Here is a 17,055-nt window from a genome sequence, read left to right as displayed (position 1 = left end):
CATCTGAAATAAATGTAGCTTTGATTGTCTTGAGATGAAGCTATCACAATACTGGGGGATGGAGGGTAATTAGAGGATTTGCTCCTCTGCGTTACTGTATGTAGAGCAAAGAGCCACTGATGACTGGTTGGCTGGACCTGGTGGATTTCCTCATTTGTAAAGGGAGCTTGTCTAATTCTTCCTTCTTTTCCTCCTGCCTTTCACTTTCTCTCTCTCTCTCTCTGCCTGTCTCTCTGTCTTTCTCCCTCCCCTCTTCCACCTCTGCCTGCCTCTCTCTCTCTCTCTCTCTATCTCTCTCTCTCACCTGCTGTGTCTTTCACTAGCCAGAGGACTCCAGTGGTCACATCCTGTGGAGCCAGGGATCACAGTACAGTAAGTGTCTCTCATCATACTAGACAGTGCCTTCTGTCAGGTACATTCTGTCTCTTCTCCATTGCACAGTGCTAACTTCTGTTTCCATTCCATTGCTCACACAGTGTACTGAATGATACAGGTGCATTGCCATTGAAGCCACAGTGTAGAGTTAGCATTTGTCCCTTCATGACACATGCTGTTTTACTTGCTAAGGGTTAACAGGTTATATGGTATATATTTGAAATGATTGACTGTAGATGGGTAATAATTAGCGCTGAAATGTGTGTGTTTTTTTTTAAGTACTGAGGGTTGGTTTACCATTTCCACAGTTGCCTCCTTGAACTTCATCATCAGCTGCTTTTTTGGCAGATCTCAGTCCTATTTTTTTGTTGTGTTAGGAATAAGTCAAATTCCTGTTTCGATTGTAGACTTGCTTGTGCTCATAGCATTGGTAGTGTATTCTAGTGCCTTCTGAATAGCTTTTTAATGTGTTGTCCCTTCTAATGTATCGCTGACAAACTCTCAAGGTTGCTTTGAGCCGTGAGTGCATTTCTGAACCTTGGTGTCTTAAGCCATTTACACCCAGTGTGTTGTGTAAGCACACCATAAACAAACAGAGACTATCAGCAGACACCACTACACCAAACTATTTCAAAACTTTTTGTGTACTGTAAACAGACATTTTTGACCTTGAGTGATAAACCCAGGGCTTTCACATGGAACAGAAATGTTGGCTTAGCTGTTGTGTGTGTGTGTGTGTGTGTGTGTGTGTGTGTGTGTGTGTGTGTGTGTGTGTGTGTGTGTGTGTGTGTGTGTGTGTGTGTGTGTGTGTGTGTGTGTGTTTTTCTACTAAGGGTTATAGGCTAACTGGTTGTATATCTGTCACTAAGGACGGAAAACAGCATTATTCCTTCCCCTTGCATGGACATCGGCATAACAATATTGAATACTTAACCTTTGAGCACCGATCTAATTTAGATTGTTAAGTTATTGTATCTGTCTATTGAAGACAAATTCACCTTTCGCCCAGCCGAGTTCACTTGCTTTTGGAAGCAGCCCAGAGACAGAAAGCCGGCTGCAACCTTGAACTGCACTTTGTTGTCGCTGCTAAAACTCTCACAGCTGTGAGATTTAGACTCGGGATGATACCGAAGGAACAGAGGATACATTTGGAGCCCATTGAAAACTTGACTGTGTCGTCAAAGCTAACATAAGCTGCCAGGGCTGTGGAGGTCAGTCTTAGCCTGACCAGCACATAATTCCAGGCAAGGAAAATGGCAGCCGAGGCATAAAATCCATTTCAGACTTTTAGGCTTTGTAATGTGTATGACATATCTTGTCTACCACAGGTAGATTTGTGGGTTGTAAGGTTGCACTATGGTAGATACACAAGGGGACTTTTAATTAGGGAACTAACTTTGGGTATTTCAAAGTTCAAGGAACACACTTTAATTTGTGTCCGTCGTGTCGTGTCATGTCAGATTTGACTCTTCCCCGGTGACCAGAAGTGATGAGCAGTGAATCTACATGAAGACTCACTCTCTGTTGCTCTAGCAATTCCTATGGAATGACAACAGCAGCCATATTTCCAGTGGAGCTCAATTTGCGTTGGCTTGAAAATGGGGCATAATGTGGCAAACAGGCACATCGCTAAGATGTGTGTTAGATGGCATCTGAACGCTGACGGACGGAAAAAGATCAGTGTGTAGTTTCCTTCTAGAAAGCAGACGGCATCAGCACCAGGATCCAGACGAGATCCGGGGCCTGATCCGTTTGGAATTCACCTGCTCTTAGAGAACGTAGAGATGAGAGCATGGCGTCATGCCGCTCAGGCGTGTTTATAATTGTCAAGTGCTTCTTTTAAACAATTGCATTTCCTTCGTCTGGGCTTAACAATATCAACTGAGGCAAACAAAATGCCAAAGTGAGAGAGAGACATAGTGAGAGACAGAAAGAGACGTATTGGAGTAAGATGCATAAAATGCACTGAGGAACCCTAAGAAAGATCTTTTTACTCATTCTTTTAAGACGGGCTTGTTTGCAAAGCTGTGCTTGTGGAGCTCTGGATTGATAGTAAGTGGAAAAGATGAATGTAAATGCTGTCATTTGATCATGTAAATGAGCAGTTTAGCTCTCTTTCCCCCACCCCCATAAAGGAGTAAAGTATTTACATAGACAGTTGTGCTTATGACACTTATGGAAATAGATCTCGGCTGGTTTTTTTTTTTCCGACAACAATGTTTTACTGAACGCAAATCAGATATTTGTTTGCCTCTATGATGATGCTTTAAATGCATGACAGTTAGATGTAACAAACAGCCTCAGAGAAGAATTTCTCCTCTAACAAACTGGATACATTGAACTAATCCATTCCCATTACACATGGATGAGCAGTGAGATAAGCAATTATTTGTAACTTGATTGAATGGATAGCATATTTGGTGTAATCATAAATCACAGAAAACAGAAGGATTAGTTCAAACTGTATACCGCTTCTGAGAGCTTTCTAATCAAATTCACACGTGCAGTAATTAAGATGATTAAAAACCGGTAGTCTTCCCCTCTACCTTACAAACACGTACGCTTGCCTGATGCAGCCAAGCCAACTCTTTGGCTGAGTTGTACATTAGTTGAGAATGACTGACTGGCCCTCAAAGGCTGTCGTTTGCAGCTTTACCTGCAGCCTTGGAGAACAAGGTTTCGCTGTGATGGCTGAAAGCTCTTAAATTGCACTCTAATCACTGCCTCTGTTCACACCAAGCTCCATTGTGAAACAAACCACCAAATTTTGTCAGTCGGAGGTTTTGAAAGTACTTTGTATGCAGCGGAGAGTTTCAGTCCTTGTACTTACTGGGGACTAATTGCTGAACGTTAGTGTGATGTGAAGGTGAGTTAGGGAGGCTTATGGCATTCTATTAGGTTCTTCTGAAGGGCATTCTATTAGGTTCTTCTGAAGGGCATTCTATTAGGTTCTTCTGAAGGGCATTCTATTAGGTTCTTCTGTAGGGCATTCTTTTAGGTTCTTCTGTAGGACATTCTACTAGGTTCTTCTTAAGCGCATTCTTTTAGATTCTTCTGAAGGGCATTCTACTAGGTTCTTCTGTAGGACATTCTATAAGGTTCTTCTGTAGGGCATTCTAGAAGGTTCTTCTCTAGGACATTCTATAAGGTTCTTCTGTAGGGCATTCTAGAAGGTTCTTCTGTAGGGCATTCTAGAAGGTTCTTCTGTAGGGCATTCTATTAGGTTTTTCTGTAGAGCCCTCAAGTGTCAGCTGCTTTCTTTTTTCCTCAACACGGCGGTAGGGCCTCTCTTCGAGTGTATTGCACAATTGGCATGGTGGTGGTGTGTGAAATCACACACACACACACACACACACACACACACACACACACACAGTGTAGTGTGTGTGAGTGTAGACACTCATGTATACACACAGCACATTTTTTTTGCCGTCAGGACCGTATTAGTGGGGTCAGAAAGCTGTACTTGACTTTTGTGGAACTGTTGCTCAGAGAGAAAGAGAGAGAGCGAGGGAGAAATGAGAAAAGGTGAATGAGAGAAATATCCATCTGACTGTGTATGAGAATATCATACACATATTTGCGGAGTCGTGGAGTAAACAGAACACAGGCGTAAAGGACAGCACCACGTGTTCCCACCGAGGTCCCCACTGGCCTCCAGACACACACATGTACACGCGTGCACACACACACACACACACACACATGTACACGTGTACATACTGCACGCCGCTGTGGAGGTAACCATAGCTGCTGGCAGGATGAGGCCTGTGACTGCCTGCCTGCGGGTACCAGGCCTGGCCACATCCTGCCCTTGCCACCATAAAACACCTGGCATCCTGGCAATCATCCCTGGCAGGTACACAGGATTCCTTCACAAAGTGACTGATTTGCCTCTTGACCGACGGTTTCATGATTTGCTGACACACTGTGGCATTGCATTCATTGCACGTCTTACGATCGAGCTAGTTCTCAGTAAAAAAAAAGAGGTGGTTTCAAGCAGTCAGACCAATACACGATCAGACAGACAGACAGTCGGGGCTCTCCAAATGACTCTCTGAAATGGAAAGATCAAAGCTGCACTTGTTCTGTCCTCTATGCAAAACCGCCACTCTAGTTTACAGTTGTGCAGGAGAGACAAGCGACAAGCAGACGTTGCTCGTACGGGGCTGCATTTGTTGGCGATATCCATTGTAGTCTAATCTGCGAATCTCTTCAACCTGCTAAGCAAATGGTGTGGGCTGGCATTTATAACTAACTGGCCAGGCCGTCCCGCTTACAGCCACAGGATGCACACACACACACACACACACACACACACAGTAGGAGTGAGGATGCGCACACACAAAGGAGAGAGAGAAGTCAGTACAGTAGCACTCAAAATGAATAGCTCATTGCATATGGCCTCGTTATTGTGTGTGTGTGTGTGTGTGTAGACTGGATGAACTCCCATTTGCCACTTGTGTTGTCTGCTTGTACCGTTAACCCTGCTGTTGTATGAAAATGGACTCTTGCGGACCTGTCTCATTTGTCTGAAGGTTATGAGTGGGCCGGGGGTGGTGGTGCACGGTGGTTATCACCCAAACAAATGTAACCAAATCGAACCAACTCGTGAGATTGCGTTGTTGTGCAACTACACCCCCTTGGTAATACCACCTGTTACTTGCTTATGTGTCGCTGGCCTTGTGTGTTCTTCCGGCATGCAACCTTATGGAAATTGCCTCCAAATATCTAGATCTAAAGTGACTTATTTTAATATTCAAATAATAATCAAAAACAATTTGATGCCTGTGTGGCTTGGCGCTTTGCATACAACCTTATTTGTTGCCAAGGATGACCTGGAACAGGGACGGCGTGGCGGCCCATTGGAAACTTGACAAGTGACACGTGAAAAAAAAAAAACCTTTGTTCTCCTGTGTTCCAAAGCCTTGCCATAGTCTGCTGTAATTGCTGCTGTTTTTTTTTTACCTTCTGAAACCTGTACATTATTTGTGTGTGTGTGTGTGTGTGTGTGTGTGTGTGTGTGTGTGTGTGTGTGTGTGTGTGTGTGTGTGTGTGTCTCTGTGTGTCTTTCGTGTATGTGTTATTTAAACAGTGTGTTGTTCATAAACACAAAGAGGCCTTTTCTCTGGAGCGCTGGGGTCCTGTTTGCGAATGCTTTTCCAGGCTGAATTGAGCTTCACACAGTTTCCTCAGGTCGGGGCCCACTGAAGATGTGGAGTGGAGCTAAGCAACCTCCCCCCTCTCATACATCAGGAGGCTGGTGTGTGTGTGTGTGTGTGTGTGTGTGTGTGTGTTGTGTGTGTGTGTGGGAATGGATGAGTCAAAGTCAACTTTGCTTGCCGTCAGTGTGAGCCCTGCGCTTCCCAAACGCTGTCTTTTCTCTTTTGGAACGCTCGACACAAAGGTGGCCATTGTGATGGAGAGGAGCTGGTGTTTGTTTTACATCTCCTCTCTCAGAAGCACATGTTGCACCCAAATTAAACAATGTCACTCCCCTATCTGGGGCAAAAACACACTTTTGGCGGAGAGTGCGCGAGGATTGGAGTGCGTTGTTGGGCGGCTGGAAATGGGGGAGGGCAGGAGTGGGGTTGTGAAGAAAGGAGAGAAAAGAGGGAAGGGGAGAAAGAGGGAAGAAGAGAAGGATGAGGCGAGGAAGTCCCTTGGACTGTTTGACAGGGTTAAACATAGTGAAATATGGCCCACGCAAGCTGTGACATCTGTAGTTAGTATCAATGAGAGGCGTAATTAAGTGGAATCAGCGATTTTTAATTCTATATGCTACGTAATAACAGCGCCGCGCTGAATAATTTAAGGAAAAAGAACCGCAGAAGGGCACTTTTTTCCCCCTTCCTCTGCCAGTGTTTAAATTTAGCTGGTGTCATTGTCCAGCAGTTTGATTAATTGGTTATCTGCCTCGACTTTACATCTCAATGAAATATCTGTATTCATTTGTCTTAAAAGCTGCGCAGCCAAATGGGTCATATTTCCAATCATTTGGCGGCGATGGCGGCTCGGAGAATATGTATATTTTAAAAAGATTCAAATTTGGAGATTTCGTCAGCCCTTTTGTTCCAAAAGTTGTCATTCTTTGACAACCCTACTATGATTGGGGAAAAATGAGAGTTTGAGTAACTTTTCATTCATTCTTCTGAGCCCGTTTGGCATTGGAGTACAGGAGGTTGGGTTTACACTCCATTAGGCTCAAGAAGACTTCAACAAAATGGAAGCGATTGTCTTTAGCACCCAACATTTGCTTGTCTGACAAACGAGGAACTTCACTTCTTCACCTGACCCTGTTAAACCACTTGTTTTTTTTTCTTTAACCAGGTTGCTCTTAATAAACTCTGAATCTGATGGACACAACCTGTTGTGTTTCCACTACCTCAGTCGGAGTGGTCTGGATTGAGCCAGGGAAGACCTCTTTTAAACGAGGCAAGATTTCCGGTGCAGTTTCCACGGCAATTAGCTCCATGTGTATGTCACAGACTTCTACTTGTCATCTGACAAGATTAGTCCGTCAGAAAGTTGGGGGATGTTTACAACTCTGAAGGCTTTTCAGGGATCATGTTTGAAAGATTTTTGATTTGTGCCCAGTGCTTACTGGTCGGGTCGGACTGTCTTCCAACGTTTCGCTGATCATTCTTTGTATTGAATAATTGATTTGCATGCCCTGAATTATTGAATGAAGTTAATATCTGATCAAATTAATATTAAAACTCTCTGAAATATTTATCATCAATGTTGAAAACTATTAACTTATAGACCTATTAATATAATCATAAATAGATATGGTGGAAAGGGCTGGAGGAAGAGCAGGAGTTTGCATGAAGCTGTCCAGGGCTTCTGTCTCTTGTCCTGACTGAGGGAATAGAGAAGCAGGCTCCAGGGCCACGCTCCAGGGCCACGCTGTGACCCAGCGGAGGGGGGCTCTGGTCAGCTGGTTAGAGTGGTAGGATGACCCCTTTGGTCCAGACAGAAGACCTGCCCCATTGTGTCTGTCGTCAGAGAAGAAAAACTATTTTTGTTTGTTTGTTTGTTTGTTTGTTTGTTTGTTTATTATTGCATCATTGCAAAATCTGTGAGTTTATGTTCTCCCAGACGGCCTGGATGTCTTTGAACTCTCTTTAATGGTTTGAGATTTCATGCTCATCAATTCATCAAATTAGCATTTGGAGTGGTTTAAGGCCAATTAATTGTTCAGCCCTTCAGCTGTGTAAATGCACACTTCTGGACGAGACTCTCACTCCTCACACTTAGGAACTCACCACAGCACTGTGATTAGAGTACTTTGTTGATGATCCACATACAGACGTGGACAAAATTGTTGGTACCCTTCCGTTAAAGGAAGAAAAAGCCACAATGGTCACTGAAATAACTTGAAACTGACTAAATTAATAATAAATAAAAATGTACTGACAATTAACTAATGAAAATCAAACATTGCTTTTGAATTGTGGTTCAACAGAATAATAAAAAAAATAAACTAATTCAACTGGCCTGGACAAAAATGATGGTACCCCTAGAAAAGATTTAAAATAATTTGACCATAGGGACTAAGGTGTGTCCTCTAATTAGCATTACAGGCTTCTTCAAACTTGTAATCAGTCAGTCTGCTTATTTAAAGGGTGAAAAGTAGTCACTGTGATGTTTGTTATCATGGTGTGTACCACACTGAACATGGACCACAGAAAGCTAAGGACAGAGTTGTCTCAGGAGATTAGAAAGAACATTATAGACAAGCATGTTAAAGGTAGGCTATAAGACCATCTCCAAGCAGCTTGATATTCCTGTGACTACAGTTGCACATATTATTCAGAAGTTTAAGGTCCAGGGGACTGTAGCCAACCTCCCTGGACGTGGCTGCAAAAGGAAAATTGATGACAAATTGAAGAGACTGAGAATATGAATGGTAACCAAAGAGCCCAGAACAACTTCCAAAGAGATTAGAGGTGAACTCCAAGGTCAAGGTACATCAGTGCCAGATCGCACCATCAGTCGCTGTTTGAGCCAAAGTCGACCGAGGAGGACACCACTGTTGAAAGCAAATCATATAAAAGCGAAACTGGAATTTGCCAAAATGCATATTGACAAGCCACAGGGCTTCTGGGAGAATGTCCTGTTGGACAGATGAGACAAAACTGGAGCTTGTCAGTTTCAAGTTATTTCAGGGACAATTGTGGGTTTTTCCTTCTTTAAAAGAAGGGTGCCAACAATTTTGTCCACGTCTGTATGTCCCTAACCGTCTTTGGTTACGGAGTACTACAATCACAAAAGCTCGTTAAGATAGCGTAACTGAATACATTTGCCTAGGCAGTTTAAATTACCCCTTTGCTGAGGATAGACACTGATCTGAGTCTCACAGCATGTTTGTTTTAGCAACTGCTTGCTTCTATAGATTAAGTAGGTTTGTGTGTCTGCATGCGCATGGGTGTGTGTGTGTGTGTGTGGGTGGGTGTGTGTGTGTGTGTGTGTGTGTGTGTGTGTGTGATCATTGTCTTATTTGACTCTTCAGGATGCTCCTAAGTTCAGATTCCAAACGCCTCCCTCTGTGTGTGTGAGTGTGTAGGATATGGGTTCTGTCAGTTTGTGGTTTCCAATTGGTTTTAGTTGTTAGGACAAATAGATGGCCTTTTTATGTTTGCATTGCATAATTGTTTGTGAAATGGTACATAAGACAATGAGAGAGGTCTGAAAGCAAGTCATTACATGAGAATAATTGGCAGCCACTTCAATGAAATGCGATCACATTTGATGGTATTTTTTTTCTCTTCCTCTCCCGGAATTTTAATTCCGGTTTAAGAGCATAATAAAGGAGACATGAAAGACTCACTCTTTTCGGTATCTGATAGCTAGGGAGAAGCAAATTATTTCAAATATTTGATATTTAAATTATTTTCAAATGAACAGAGGCGTGAGTGGGGAGGGGGGAAAGGCGAGTGCTTTCCCCTGGTGATACTCCAGGCGCCTTTGTTTCCTCAGCGTTGGCTCATTAAAGCTCGGCTCCCGTGAAAGCACCAGTCCGCACTCTCTGCCCGAGACCGCAGGCCCCGACGAGTGCCGTTTTTAAAAGTCCGCCGGCTCTTTTGAGGGGAAGGGATGGCTGCGAAGCTGGCCTGATTAAAATGACAATAGTCTAATTAAGTCGACCTCCGTGTCAGTGCATGGAAAGACTGATGCCCTGCAAGTTTCTGCTTTTAAAAATCCTTTGTCTTTGGCCTTCACCAAAATAAGGCTCTTTTTACACACACACACACACACACACACACCAACCCCCCTTCCTGGCAAATGCTTCAAAACCCTTCGATGAGATTTTGCTAATGGCAATTATTTTTATTAGCTAATTAAATCTAGAGTTTCTCTCTTTCTTTCTCTCTCCTACACCCTCTCTCTATCTCTCTCCCTTTGTCTCCCTCTGTGTTTCTCTCTCTCTCTCTCTCTCTCTCTCTCTCTCTCACACTCACACACACACACTCACACACACACACTCCTCTCTTTCACACGCTCTTTTTACACGGAATCATTCAGAGACTCATCCTGAGAGGGGCTGGTATTACAGGCACCTTCAAGCGCTCGGAGTCACGTTCTGATATCGTATGCAATTCTAAAATGCTCTGTTTACGTTCAACTTGATTTTAATTTCAAACATGGCGAAATCACACGCGCTCCCTGCTGAACCGAGGGAGCACACAGAGTCTGCCCTCACCCCTTACGCTCATCCTCACTTTTGCCCCCTCTGAGACAGAGAAGAGGCAGGAATAGGGGGCAGATATGGCACAGCAAGGCCAAGGGAACCGCTTTTCCCCCTGGCAGCAAGAGTTCACTGTTTCAAGAGATAACATTCAAGGCTTTGTTGCTTTGACAACAGAGGCCATTTTTTGAAAGTTGTATTTTTCCTTCTCCTTTGCCCCTCGCCCACTATCGGTTGCCATTATTTGATTGGTTAATCTTATCTGAAAGGGGGGTGGGATAGGGAATGAGATGAGGATGGGAAGGGAGGAGAAGGAAGGAAAAAGAAAGAGGGGAAAAAAAACCAACCAAACCAAAAAGAAGTTGAATGACTGAAGTGGAAAGAGCACTCTGTTCCATTATCCGTCTGCTGGTGATTAAGGTCTATGGGGAGATAATTACGCTTTAGTCTTGAGTTAATGAAACGAAAACTTTTCTCTCTCCTCTGAAAAGGAAGGGCAGATCTTTTGTGCCGCTATCTGAGGCCATCATCCACCCCTAGACAAGACACACGCGCATGCACACACACACACACACACACACACACACACACACACACACACACACACACACACACACACACACAATGCCGGCGTTTTGTTTCAGGTCGGTGGCACCTCTTTCCTGCTCCACTTTGGGCTGGGCTAGTCAGTCGCTGGGGCTGATAGCACACATCTCAGTCCTGTTTCAGCGCCTCAGAAACCCTCTCTCTCTCTCTCTCTCTCTCTCTCTCTCTCTCTCTCTCTCTCTCTCTCTCCACTGGCCACACATGTGAGAGTCTCTGACCTCTGACCCAGGCAGAGGAAGGAGAAGGCCGGTAGCCTGGCCTGGCCTGTGGTCGAGGTGTTGAGATGGGCCATGCAGGAGGAGGAGAAGGCTGGTAGCCTGGCCTGGCCTGTGGTCGAGGTGTTGGGATGGGCCATGCAGGAGGAGGAGAAGGCCGGTAGCCTGGCCTGGCCTGGCCTGTGGTCGAGGTGTTGGTATGGGCTATGGAGGAGAAGCTCCAGTAGTGCCATGTGAGGGAGGTTAAGGAGGGAATGTATGTCGGAAGCTGTGTATTAGCAAGAATCTGGCGATACAATACATATCATAACACGGATTATGACTTGATAAATTGCGAGACTGTAAGCAAGGTGATGTATTGCAATTTTTAATCCAATTTTAGGAAAACTGTCTGTGTAAAGAACACAGAACCACATGTATACCTGAGTTAAAAAAGTTTACTTTTATATGCAATGAGAACAGCACTGCTATCTAGCACAAAAAATGAACCACTGCTGTCACAAATCTTTGCATGTAAACTATTGATTAATTGAGATCACAAACCATAATATCGCGAAACTCAAGTAAATCGTGTGCAGTGTGCAAAATTTTGATATGATGGAAATGTGCAAAGTGAAACCTGAAACACACACACACACACACACACACACACACACACACACTGAGAGAGTGTGTGTTGCGGCTCCTTTGACAGTTGCCCAGTAGATCTCTCACCTGTTTTTCAAACCAATCCTGCTCCTGCCCTCATATGTGTCACCTACGTGTTGAATTCCTTTTTTTTCTCTCTCAAAGGCACGCAGCTGCAGTTTTACACCAGCAGTGCATCCCCAGTCGTGCTGCATGAACCAGTCCACTCATAATGGGTACGCCCACGCATATCCTCCAAGGGGTCGGCTGCTCATTCTCTCTTTCTCTCTCTCTCTCTCGTTCTCTCTCTCTGATGTTTATTTTCCGTCGTGAAAGTGGCGGATGGTTGTTTGGTGTATGTGAGGCATGTTGCGGCACTTCAGGCCAGAGAGCACATATTTAACTGTCCTTGAGGAAGTTCACATCTGGTGTGTGTGTGTGTGTGTGTGTGTGTGTGTGTGTGTGTGTGTGTGTGTGTGTGTGTGTGTGTGTGTGTGTGTGTGTGTGTGTGTGTGTGTGTAGCTGTAAGACTGTTAGGCCAGTCCCTTCCCATGGACCTCTCTCTCCATCTCTCACATTTCCTTCATCTGTTGTGCAGCGGCTGGCTGCTCTGGACCCATCTGCTGTTATTATTTTCCACCGATAATTGGCTTGAACAATGGAATGCCTGTGTCCCCCTGCCTTTGAAACTCTACACCCTGTTTATTTTCTGGAGGACCCGTTTCTGCTCTCTGTGCTGTGACTCTGCACTCTGTGCTCTGCACTCTCTCCCTCTCTCTCCCTCTCTCTCCCTCACCCCTCTCTCTCTCTCTCCCTCTCGCTCTCTCCTTCTCCCTCCCTCTCACACTTCCTCTCTCCCTCACTCTCTTTGGCTCCTTCTCTAGCCCTCTCTCTTGCACTCTGCTCCCTCTCTTCTTTCCTCTCCTCTTCCTCTGTGTGTGTCTGTCCGTCTCCTCTTAGTTTCTCACTATCTGTGTCCTTTCTTTTTTTTTCTCTCTCTTTTTTTGTCTCCCTCTCACTCGCTCCCTCCTATGCTCTTGGTCTGTTTCTCTCCCTCCCCCTGCCCATCACTCTCTCTCTCTCCTCCTCCTCCTCCTCCCGCTCGCGGTGCGAGGAGCTCGAAAATGACAACTTTGACTCTGCACATCAGTTATGTGTCACTCAGCATCTGAGGCTGGGCTCCAGATCTTCTTCGGGGCTCGGCTCCTGTTCTCTCTGGTTCACTTGAAGTTTTAGTCATGAAGACTGGCAGATTCAGGCAGCCACGCCAGGAGTCTCTCCCTGCCGTTAGTCTCGCCATTCATCTCCCTGGAGAGGGAGAGAGGGAGGGAGGGAAAGAGAGAGAGCGAGAGAGAGAGAGAGAGGGAAGGAGTGAGAGAGGGATAGATAGATAGAGAGAATGAGAGTGAGAGACAGAGAGAGGGAGGGAGAGACAGAGAGAGGGAGGGAGAGACAGAGGGAGGGACAGAGAGAGGGACAGAGAGAGAGGGAGAGAGCAAGAGAGCAAGAGAGAGGTCTGTGGACTGTGAGTCTTGGACAATAGTAGCTGCACCAGATTACTTCATTGAGTTTTTTTTTCCTTTCAATCTCATACGATTTTCAGTTCCTCCACTAGGAGGTGTCTGCTATAGAGTGTGGGACAGTCTGTATGGGAAGGGAAGGATGGACTTAATGGAATTCCATCAGACACATTTTGAGTCATGCGCACAGAATAATTCATTTGACACATTTAATGCATGTACATATTTTTAGAACCTCATATGAAGGCTTGAGCTTTGAATATTCTTCTGAGACACTTAAGGCATGGGTAGCAATTGCTTTAGTTGTCAAGATCAAAAAAGTTTAAAAATCTTACCTTAGTGTATGAAATTGTTTGCAGTTTAACTTTGCATTATTACTTCAATCGGCTCTCTGGTTTTAGGTGTTTGTTGACCAAATTAAGTTTAAAAGTAACCAAGTTAGAAGTGTATATGTAAGAAATATGACTACATGTTAATACTAAAAAAAAACACTAACAAAACCTTAGAAATTGGAAACTGTGTCTAGAAGGTCTTAGAACTCTTGCATTATTACAAGAAAGAACTACAGGAAGAAAGAATGAGCCAAAGAATGAATGAATGAATAAAAAACTGCGAGAAGGACAAAGTGGCCAGGACAGGTAGGAGCTCACAGCAGGCGTCTGCTCTGTGCCAGGGCTTCATTTGCTGAGTGTTTGTGTTTATGCAAAGGGGCCCCTTCCTGCATATTTAATCTAGCACAAGTCACCGGCTTTTGTTGTGTTTAGACCACATACCTCTAGTCCCTCTGAACACACACACACACACACACACACACTCACTCACTCACTCACTCCCAGTGCAGCTCGAGCCTTACTTCACGGACAGACCAAAAGCACCTCCAGCACAGCTGCTGTCACCCGAGCGCTTCCACTCCAGTTTAAGAGTTAGGAAACTAGCGTACTGTACCGTGTCGCCTTTTGTTTTTTTCACACTCTGCTCACTTAGGCTGGAGAATAACCATTCATGTAATGAGACTCGTTCACTGTTCGCCGGTAAGTCTTTAAAGTCTCCCTTGCTCGCTCTCTCTTTCTCCCGCACTCTTTCTCTCCCTCTCACTTTCCCCCCTCACGCTCTCATTCTCTCTTTCTCTCTCTCCTCTCTCTCTCCCCCTCAGTCTCTCTCTCTCTCTTTCTCTCTCCTCCCTTCTTAACCTTTCAGTGCTTAGACTGCTGGTGTGCTCACTGTGCCGCTGTGGCTGTGTTCTATTGGAGAGTTTGAAATAGCTGGAGGATCTGGGTTTGCTCTTAATGTTTCAGAGAGAGAGAGAGGGCTGCTGACCGCCTACTTCATTCAGCTCCTGCTCTCACACACACACACACACACACACACACACACACACACACACACACACACACACACACACACTCCTCCTCACTAATACATACAGGATGTAAAGACGTGTGAAGTCAATGCGTGTGTGTGTGTGTGTGTGTGTGTGTGTGTGTGTGTGTGTGTATATGTTGCCCTCAGTGTCTGCCTCTGTGCTGTGCTGTGGTATGGTAGGGTTGTGAGTCTGTGTGTGTGTTAAGAGCTTTAAGTTTTGAATCTTCTCTGATGAGAGATTTTTCTCCTCCTCTGCCTCTTTTGCTGCTGTCGCTCTGGTCTTCGTCCAGGGAAATGAAATCTGCGGCTTCCTGATATTAATAGCGCCCAGGATCTGTGGCAGGTTAGGAGACTGCCATGGAGACTGGAGGAGGTGGAAACGGGATCTCGCTGGAGAGAATTGACAGTCCTCCTGTTTGACAGGGTGGAAAAGGAGTTGGCCATAAAAATAGCATTGCATAATTTTGCTAGAAAGGTTGTTTTTTTTGCGTTCGCCATGTGGTCGTACTTTTGCGCCGTATGCTGTGTCTATGTTCCCGTGTTCAGTAGGTTTTTTTTCCAATTGTGGTTTGGAACAGTTTTCACCAGGGCTATAGTAGTCAGCGTAACTTTTCTGTTGAGTATATTTGATTGAGTACGTTTAATTCAGATTGGAAATCTGAAAACAGTGCGTTCTGTTACACAGTTTACATTTTTTTTATTTTGTCTTCAGGATCTCTTCACTGGAATCCGAATGAAAGGCGAGTTGAAGCCATTCTTTTTTTTTTTTTTTTTAGTTGCCCCAGGCAACACTGTAGCCTGTTCCCATTTAAATAGTGTAAAGAAATGCACTGCCTTGTTTGTTTTGGGTTAGGAGTGAAATTCCACTTCCTTGGTATTAAGGCGGCAAAGCTCTCTGTGTGGACTCTTGTGTACTTTGTTCTTAGCTCAGCAGAACGTGAGGGCAGGTCCAAAAAATCTCCAGGATCAGACAGGCTGACATTCAGCAGACTGCCCGCTCCCCCCCTCACCCGCTTTTTTAGCCTCACAGATCTCCACGGCAAAGCAGGGACTGAGAGAAGTTGCCTTTAATTGGCGCCTGTTTGTGTTTTCTTTTTCCCTTTCTTTCTTTTCATTTTTTCTTTTTTTCAAACGTGCTATTGTTTACAGTTTGTGTGGGTGTACTACATAATGTCAGACCCCTGCCAGTCATTTTTTATGAGTGCAGGGTGGGGGTATTGCTCTTTTTTTTTTAAGTCGTTTTATGAGCCGTCGTTTGATTTAGAGGCTTTGAACGAGGCTGTCTTAATAAAGCAAGTCTCTCTAAAGTTTTGGAGTCAGCCTTTTGTCAGGCTGTCCGTAAACAGCTGGGTTTGTGTTTGAGTGAGTCACGCATTAGATTTTCCTGTATTTCAGGACGCAGACAGTGACTTGGAAAATCTCTTTTGCACACACCCTAAACACAAACACAAATGGACTGAATATAGATATCACTGTGTGATCCCAGCCAATCGTTTACACCCACGCTTGTGTGTTCAAGGCCTTTATAAAATGTTCACTTCCTTGCACTTTTCCTGTAAAAAAACAAGACCTGAAAATGAATTCCCCTGTTGTGTGTGTGTGTGTGTGTGTGTGTGTGTGTGTGTGTGTATGTATATATTCTCCCCCTCCTTGCTTTCTATACACCAACATACCATGATAAATGCCTAAAGTGTGAGGGGTGCCAACACAGTGTGCACAAATGCAAAGACATCACTGGTGAGTACCCCTGCATTGTGTGCTGGCTTTAAGGACACAGGAGGAAAAAACCCAAAGCATGTCCTATTGACAGCCGTTGAGTCGCGCGCTAATTAATATGGTAATGATGTGTGAAAGTTCATTAGCGGGGCCGCCGCAGTAGTAGCCACCAATATTGTATGAAGCACGCTGGCGGGTAATTAATGGAATAACTTTACTTTTGTGGTAAATATTCATGGGCCTTTTCCCTTTTTTCCCTCCATTCTTCTCGTCAGAACGGTGTGAAGTGAGTAAAGAGCTTGTCCATTAGACGTGTTGAAGAGGCGTCCAGAGTGGATGTGTGCCTTTTGTTGGGATTGGATGCGTTTCAGCAGAGTATTAATTCATATTTCGGCGCGTGTGATCCCTCAGACAAAAAAAAAAACAGGAGTCCTCGGCGAGCACGGGTGGTGCGTGAGAGGACGCCACAGCGTAGAGCTGACCTCCTCTGTGGTGGGGTGGGGGGGAGCCTCTCGAGGGTTTTTTGTTTTAAAATGAGACAATTGCTGCGTATGTGTTCGGTCTGCAAGCACCCACGGTTTCATGAAATGATGGAGGAGGGAAAAAATGGCAGGAATATATCAGTTGATAATTTCTGTGGCTGTTGCCTCTTTTTTTGCTAGCGCTTCAACTGTTTGATTCATTGTCAGCCATTAAGGGCTTATCACATTGGGTATTCTTGCTCCAAACTGTGAGGTCTGTCAAGTAACAACTTCTGTCGAAAATCATCACCTTTTTTCTCACGTAATTAATATCACAGCGGGCTTGGAATTCAGTATAATGAGCTGACAGTATGAAGGTATGTATTCTGGTATTCTCCACTTCATATGTTACCCAAGTTATGGCTTGGATTGGCCAGGTTTTTCCAAAAGCTCATTGGCAGGTGAGCTGGCACACATTCTCC

General features: G+C 44.6%; 1 protein-coding gene across 15 annotated transcripts in view; it reads left to right on the top strand.

Moving 5' to 3' along the window:
- foxp1b (forkhead box P1b) overlaps positions 1-17,055 on the top strand; it is a 165,723-nt gene that overhangs the window by 36,070 nt on the left and 112,598 nt on the right. For 11 of the 15 annotated variants that reach the window (XM_031567229.2, XM_031567227.2, XM_031567224.2 and 8 more), the window contains one exon: positions 324-372. The exons of 2 other annotated variants lie outside the window; for them this stretch is intronic. The gene's annotated coding sequence lies outside the window, so the exon portion shown is untranslated. Of the gene's footprint in view, positions 1-323; positions 373-2,382; positions 2,428-13,514; positions 14,066-17,055 lie in introns of those variants that run through there. 2 more of the 15 variants (XM_031567223.2, XM_031567226.2) reach the window with 2 other exon arrangements.

Source organism: Clupea harengus, chromosome 5 (genome assembly GCF_900700415.2).
Source record: "Clupea harengus chromosome 5, Ch_v2.0.2, whole genome shotgun sequence".
NCBI classification, from domain to species: Eukaryota; Metazoa; Chordata; class Actinopteri; order Clupeiformes; family Clupeidae; genus Clupea; species Clupea harengus.
The sequence above is the reverse complement of the archived record's forward strand: the minus strand, read 5'-3'. Positions and strand labels throughout refer to the sequence as shown.